The following is a 6960-nucleotide window of genomic DNA, read 5'->3' as shown; positions in this document are numbered from 1 at the left end:
ATGTTCCTCCCTTCAATAAAAGAATTTTGATGGATACTAAACAATTTATCAACATAGGGATCCAATCTTAGGGATAACCTGGTAATCAACTTATAGATGTATCTCAACAGACAAGTAGGCACACAACCTGTTGAAATATTGGGCCCACTTTTAGTGGCCCAAATTAGATTTCAGTTTTCCCTATAAATCTCAAAGCCCACATAGTGGCAGCCTTGTGAGTTTGAGCCCAAGTTGATGGCAGCTCACTAGGGAGTGGCAAGAGGACGGAAGTTTAGTCCCACATGGAAAGTTGGGAGGAAGTTAGACCACCTTATAAGGTGGGTTGTTCCACCACTAGTAAGTGAGTGAGAATAGGAGTGCTACACGCGCGCTCCTCCTCCTCCTCGCTCGCTCGTCTCCACTCGACTCGACTCGACACGACACGTCACGTCACGACGCGCGGCAGCTCAGGAAAACGAACAGAGTCCTAGACGGACGCGTCGCAGTTAGTCGGTTCGGGTCGCTCCCGGATCGTGGGCTATCTGTAACCGACTCAAAACGTTCGTGCGACGTGGGCGTGGCCCACGTTGCCTAGGGTTTCCCGAGCCTATATAATCTCCTGCCCGGCTACCGCAGAAAGACATCTAATACACGAGTTAGGGTTTCCACCTCTCTCTGCTTGCGCCGCCATCGTAGGCTACTCCATCCCGCGAGCCGACGTGCATCGGCGAACGGGAGAGCAGGTCTCCGGAACCGCTCGTCCTTGCGATCCTGTACGGGAGAGGGCGAATTAGGTTTTTGGGAAGCGCTCGACGCGACTGCTCAAGCTCTTCATCACGGGCCGCCTACCGTCCAAGTCGGGCGGTGCTGCCTACCGTCGTCTTCAACGCCGTCTACTTCGACCCGTCTTCCCCGTCGTCAACAACGTTGTCATCAACAACGTTACTGCTGCGACATCATCTGCTACACCTCCACCGCCACCTCCACCAGATCGGTACGTGCGACATATCTCGATCTGTTTAGCGATGGATGCTTTACCGTTTGCGCTGCTGCTACTCATGTTGATTAATGCATCTAGTATGTTTGAGTTTCACATGTTAGTAGTTGCTGCCATCATGTTTTATATTCTGGAATTAATCATGAAAATTGTGCCTAATTTTCCAACACAACCAACTAGCTGAATCAACTAGCTAGCTCACAACCAACTTGATCGATTTCAGGTCGACACGCACACACAGGAGAATTGAAACATTGATTTGGGATGATTACTAGAGGTCCATCTCACATCTCATCTTTCTTTCTTTATTTCTAGACACTTCAATTACAGGGAAGTACACTTATATATATATAGGATAAGTTATGCCTTCATGTAAACCGACTAAGAGATACAAATCTAGTCCTACCCGGACAAAAGTCCATTTTATTTCGGACATACACACGTATACCACCCATATAAGATGGAGCGCACGGCATCGGCGTGCTTATTCCTAATAGAGGGCACCTTATTTATACCATCTGGCATGTCTACAAAGAGAGGAACCACCGCGTGTTAAGAAAAAAGCAAGGAAACCACCTGTAACAATAAAAATTCCTTTAATTGAAAACAATGTTCAGCGTTCATGGTGCTAACTCGATAAAAGGTATGTCTCTATTACAATTGAATAATACATGCTCTGTTTGTCAACCCTGAGTGAAAAAACTGTGGTGGGGATGCTGATCACTACGGGAGATTTGTCCTTTGCCGTGTACCCAATGAACGGCAAAGAGACCCCTGCACACGGCAAAGGCTTTGCCGTGTGCCAACACACGGCAAAGTCAACACGGAAAATACTTCAACGGCAAAGAATTCTTTGCCGTGTGCTTTCGTAAATGTGCACGGCAAAGGCCTTTGCCGTGTGTTTTTCCGCGACGCACGACAAGGAAAAGTAATTTGACGGTGTCCACGGGGTTGACGACGAATTAAATGTTGACGTGTCTCACAATGGTATACTATGATCATGACTGCTTCTGTTGTTCAAGTAGAACCTACTATTGGCATCGTCTGTCGGTGTGCCCTTCGCTCTCTAGCTCGAGGCATTCTTGGATCTGGGTTGCCACATCAGTCATTGTTGGCCTTTCTGCGGGATTTTGTGCAGTGCACTTGAGTGCAACATCCACAGCCTTCCACAGGCCATTGATATTGTAGTCACTTTGCATGCGTGCATCCACCACTTCCTTAATGTCGCCCCCAGCAAGGCGTTGTCGTGTCCACTGGACAATATGGGTGGGCTCTGTGCATTGTAGGATGGCGGAGTGTCCTGTGATTACCTCCAGTAGCACGATGCCGAAGCTATACACGTCACTCTTTACGGTCAATTGTCGGGTCATTACATACCTATACAGTTAATTATGTCACATTGCAAGAAGATACCGATACAAGTAAAAAATGGTTAAAACATAGTAGTACATAAGAATGTAAGCTATCACTTACTCAGGTGCAAAATATCCTGGTGTGCCAATCATCCTGGCAGTGGATACATGGGTATCATCGTCGTGATTGAAAGCTTTCATCAAGCCAAAGTCAGCAACTTTAGCCTCTAGATTTCCATTTAGTAGGATGTTTGATGTCTTCACATCACGGTGCACGAAGGGCGGGCTACACGCCTTGTGTAGATACTCGAGCCCTACATACACATCATGTCATTCATAATGATATTGTGCAGATTAGACATATATAAACATCTAGACAAATAAAGAGATCTACAAAAAGAAGATGATATTATAAATTAGAACAAAAATTTACCTTGCGCAGATTCCAGTGCAATACGGAGTCTCTGCCTCCAAGTCAAGAATGCAACATTGCAGCCTCTCCCTGCAAAGGATCATCTGATGTCAGTAGTGTGTGGAACTTGAGACGTTACGAAATTTTATTCATACAGATGGAGTAGCACACCTCTAAGTTTATCATCAAGATTTCCTTCAGACATATGCTCATAGACAAGAGCCAAATACTTCCCATCCTTGCAATAGCCAACCAAGGAGACAAGGTTCTTGTGATGAATCTTGGTTAATGTCTGAGCCTGAGGTAGAAGGAGAGTATGTGTTAGACTAGTTTCTAAAATTTTATGAAATGAACTGATACATGCTCCTATTAATTAATAATTATACTTGAGAAGACATTACCTCTGTTAAGAACTCTCTGATGCCTTGATTGGAAAATAGGGACAATAGCTTTACTGCAACATGAGTACCATTCTTCAAGAAGCCATCATAAACAGGGCCGAAGCCACCTTGGCCGAGTACTATCTTGAAGTTGTCCGTTATGACCTCGAGCTCTTTGTACGTGAACCGGTGGTTCTCCAGCTTCTGGTGGACACGTACATTTATGCCCCTTGTCGGTCCTTGAAAATCCGAACACAGAACTAGAATTACCCACTATTAATTCCTTCTATCTTTTTAAAAATAAACATTACTTGCGCTTTATCAAAAAAAATGTAGAACTATAGATGATGTAGTGTTTATGCCTAGTACCACCTTTCTTTATTCTAACTCTGAAAATCAGCAGTACTATCAGTGCTCCTATTATTAGAACTGCAGCTATCGGAACAACAATGTAAATGGCAAGCATATGTTTTTTCTTCTTTCCTGCCGGGTGGCAAGAGCTATTGTTATCACAGAGGTTTAGATTTTTGCCGTATCTGTTAAAAAAAGGAAAATACCATCAGCTATTTTGATCAGGGCAATGTGAAAGCAATTATGGGAGAGTTAAATGGCATACTGTTCACCTTAGAGTCAAGGAGCCATCTTGACTTCTCTTCAGAAGACCGGAAGGAATCGATCCATTAAGCTGGTTGCCTGTCAAATCTCTGAAGAAACAAATCACATCGATATCAAAGAAAACTTGTCAAAATTGTTAGTATTAGTCATCAAAGATAGCATGTAATTCAGATTTTCTTACAGCTCCACAAGAGCAGGTAGTTGGGCAAGAACGTTGGGAATTAATCCTGTTAATTTATTGTATGATAGATCCCTGAAATGAGTGTACAAAGCACACATGAAAGTCCCCCTGACAAAATTCATTGTGAAAATGGACTTACAACGTCCTGCTTACAAATACTGGATATCTTTGAGATCACCAAAATAAGTTGATATGCTGCCACTCAAACCACCAGATGACATATTTCTGCAAGCACACAAATTGATTCAGACCACGCGATTGTGTTTTCATGGAACAGGTAAAACTGACCAATAAGTTTATGTAAAATATAGAATCTGAAGAACTAGAGTGTCAGGATCAGATCTATGTATAGGTTATCGACACGAAAACAAACTAAGGTACATGGTCAGAACCCGATACCAGAAATACAAAGCATCTTGTTAGCCGTGCAAGTTAAATGACTGACATGATATTGTTTTAGAACTTACATGCTTGTGATTCTTGGGCGTTCAGAAATAGCGTAGCTGCAGGTCAACCCATCCCACGCAAATTTCTTTGGAGAGCACGGGTCACCCATCCAATTCTTCTTCAGCTGATACTTAGCTTTGATTGCATTGATAGCAGAAACTTTTTCCCCACGGTAGCACACAAGATAAAGAAGCGCAGTTATTAGATCATGCAGATCTCTCTATATTGAGTAAAGTATCAGCGGCCTATATATCAACAGGACTAGTCACGCTGGTAGTTAGTATCCAATATTTCCTCACATTTGGTGCTCCCAGCCTCCCCCACCAAAAATTCAGAAAAATACTGTCTACGACATTGTAAATTAAAATCACGATTGAAGTACTCCGAGCCATAGATATCACATTCTTTAGTTTCTAGAGTTGTTTAATCAAAATTAATCTGACAAAGATTCATACTGTATCAATATTATCCAATCTTGAAAAGAAGACCTATGTTTTTGTGGTTAAAACTTAAGAGCGTAAAAGTTGAAAGCACCTCCCAAAAATGTGTTAACTCTTCATATGAACCAACCACTCACAAACTGAAATAAGATTTCATATGTTAAATATATATATATATATATACCATCCTCAATGACCGTGCCAACGCTGGCAGTGGAGATGACGGAGAAGTACTCAAGGGCGTTAAGTATAGGTGGCAGTGTCGAGTTTGCCGCGGCTTTCATGGTGATATTGTACCGGCTGGAGCACTCATGGGGTTCAGTGTTATACATGACGTCGGGGACGAGGTACTTGAGCTTGCTTTGGAGTTTGCTGTCCCCGCCATCGACGGTGACATTGAACTTTCGTTTGAGATTGCCAGAGAGGATCTGTAGCTCCGTGATATACAGGATTGCAATGCATCTATAATGGGCATTACTTTTCTAATTAGTTTATATACAAGATCTATTATAAGATATATGTTTATATGGTATGTATTTGGAATTATAGATATATTGTTATTGTTTCAAAGAATTTCATCAAACTTTATAAATTTGGCTTTGAATAAAAGTAACAAACGGAACTATATTTGAAAACGGAGTGCTACATATTGTATTCCAAATGTTTGCGGAACGAAACGGGTGGTGAGTAGTTGCGTACCCGAGAATAGGGTTCGCATTGTCCAGTTGGGTGGCAAATGACACCTCGATGGTTTTGGAGCCGGTGAGTGCCGTGATGGCAGTCTGCAGGACGGTGGATGGCGTGTGGTAGCGGAGGTTCCAGACATTACCCTGGATCTTCTCCTTCGTGGAGATGTTCGACCACACCTTGGAGTCGCTCCACGGTAACCAAGCCCGGTCGTATGGGTCGTACGGGTACCTGTCCACATCACGTTAAGGCCAAAACATCTGCATCTTCAGATCAACCCAAATAATATGTTTACGTAACACAGTGCTAGCTGTTAAGCCACCTGATTGGGTAGTTGCCCGTGCCGCCCATGTCACGTCTGTCGACCAGGACCAGCCCCTGCGTCGCGTTCGCTTGCGGATACAGCGTGTTCTCGAGAGGCAGACCTGAACCGAGTCATCCGCGATCACAGAAATTACTTCAGCCAGCACCGTCCGCTCGGCCTGAGAGATGTTCACCGTCTGCCACAGGTTGACTCCGAGGTAGAGGTCGAAGACAGGGAGCTTTTCCAGCCCGTCGTAGTTGCCGTACCTGAACATCGCCCGGACCAGGTACTTGGAGCCGGGCACGAGGGATGGCAGCGTGTAGCAGCTGCGCGCCGTGTCGGGGAAGCTGCGCACGTTGTGGTAGCCCCTGAAGAGCTGGGACTCCGGCTTCATGTACTCGGCCGAGATGTTGCGGTTCGAGCCGACGTCAATGAAACCGGTGTCGGACGTTGAAGGTATCATGGTCATGGGGTCTATGTAGCCTCCTTCGTTGGGCAAGCCGCAGTCTATGGTGATGAAACCTGTATGGAAGAGATGTGAAAGAAGCCGGGTAAGCCTGCATTGTTCAGTAGATGCAGATGTAGAATTTTATGCTCTAGACAGTTCAACCAAAAAACCAGTGAAATAAAAGAGAATAGCTAACTATGTCTAGCTGACTGAGTACTACTCCACTTCACTTTCCATTACATTTCTAGCAGAAACAAAATGTCCATAATGTTAAGAATAATTATAATCTCACCTGTGGTACTAGCGGCACGCTGGCCGCAAACTTGCAGTGCGCCGGCGGCGAGTCCGAGCAGGATCGTCAACCACAACTGGGGCGCCAATGATCGCCTCCCCATTCTACTCCGCGCGCACATGCCACCAACCAAGCAACAACTAGCTAGGACAAGATATATGTTCCACGTACGAAGTTCTATCCCATATATAGCCAGCCTTAACGTTCACAAAATTGGCAGCAATAGTATGTAGACATCACATGGATACTGAGCCTGGAAAAGACTATTAATTTCGCGATGGACGACTGAGAGTGAAGTTGACTTGCCTGTGAGTAAGTTTGTCAACTGTCTTGCATTGCTGGTTGGCGCTTGCACGATGCCAAGAGTTAGTCGATGGCTCAGCTTGCAGTTGACTTGACGAAGAGTTGATTTTGTCAAACTGTCTC

The 6960-nt window shown here is 44.4% G+C and overlaps 1 pseudogene; it reads right to left on the bottom strand.

Annotated features, from left to right (window-relative positions):
• Positions 1 to 1955: 1955 nt before the first annotated feature.
• Positions 1956 to 6637, bottom strand: LOC124648422 (annotated as a pseudogene).
• Positions 6638 to 6960: the final 323 nt, after the last annotated feature.

The sequence above is a fragment of the Lolium rigidum genome, chromosome 4, assembly GCF_022539505.1.
Source record: "Lolium rigidum isolate FL_2022 chromosome 4, APGP_CSIRO_Lrig_0.1, whole genome shotgun sequence".
Classification (NCBI taxonomy): domain Eukaryota; kingdom Viridiplantae; phylum Streptophyta; class Magnoliopsida; order Poales; family Poaceae; genus Lolium; species Lolium rigidum.
Note: the sequence above shows the minus strand (reverse complement) of the source record. Positions and strands in the feature narration are given on the sequence as shown.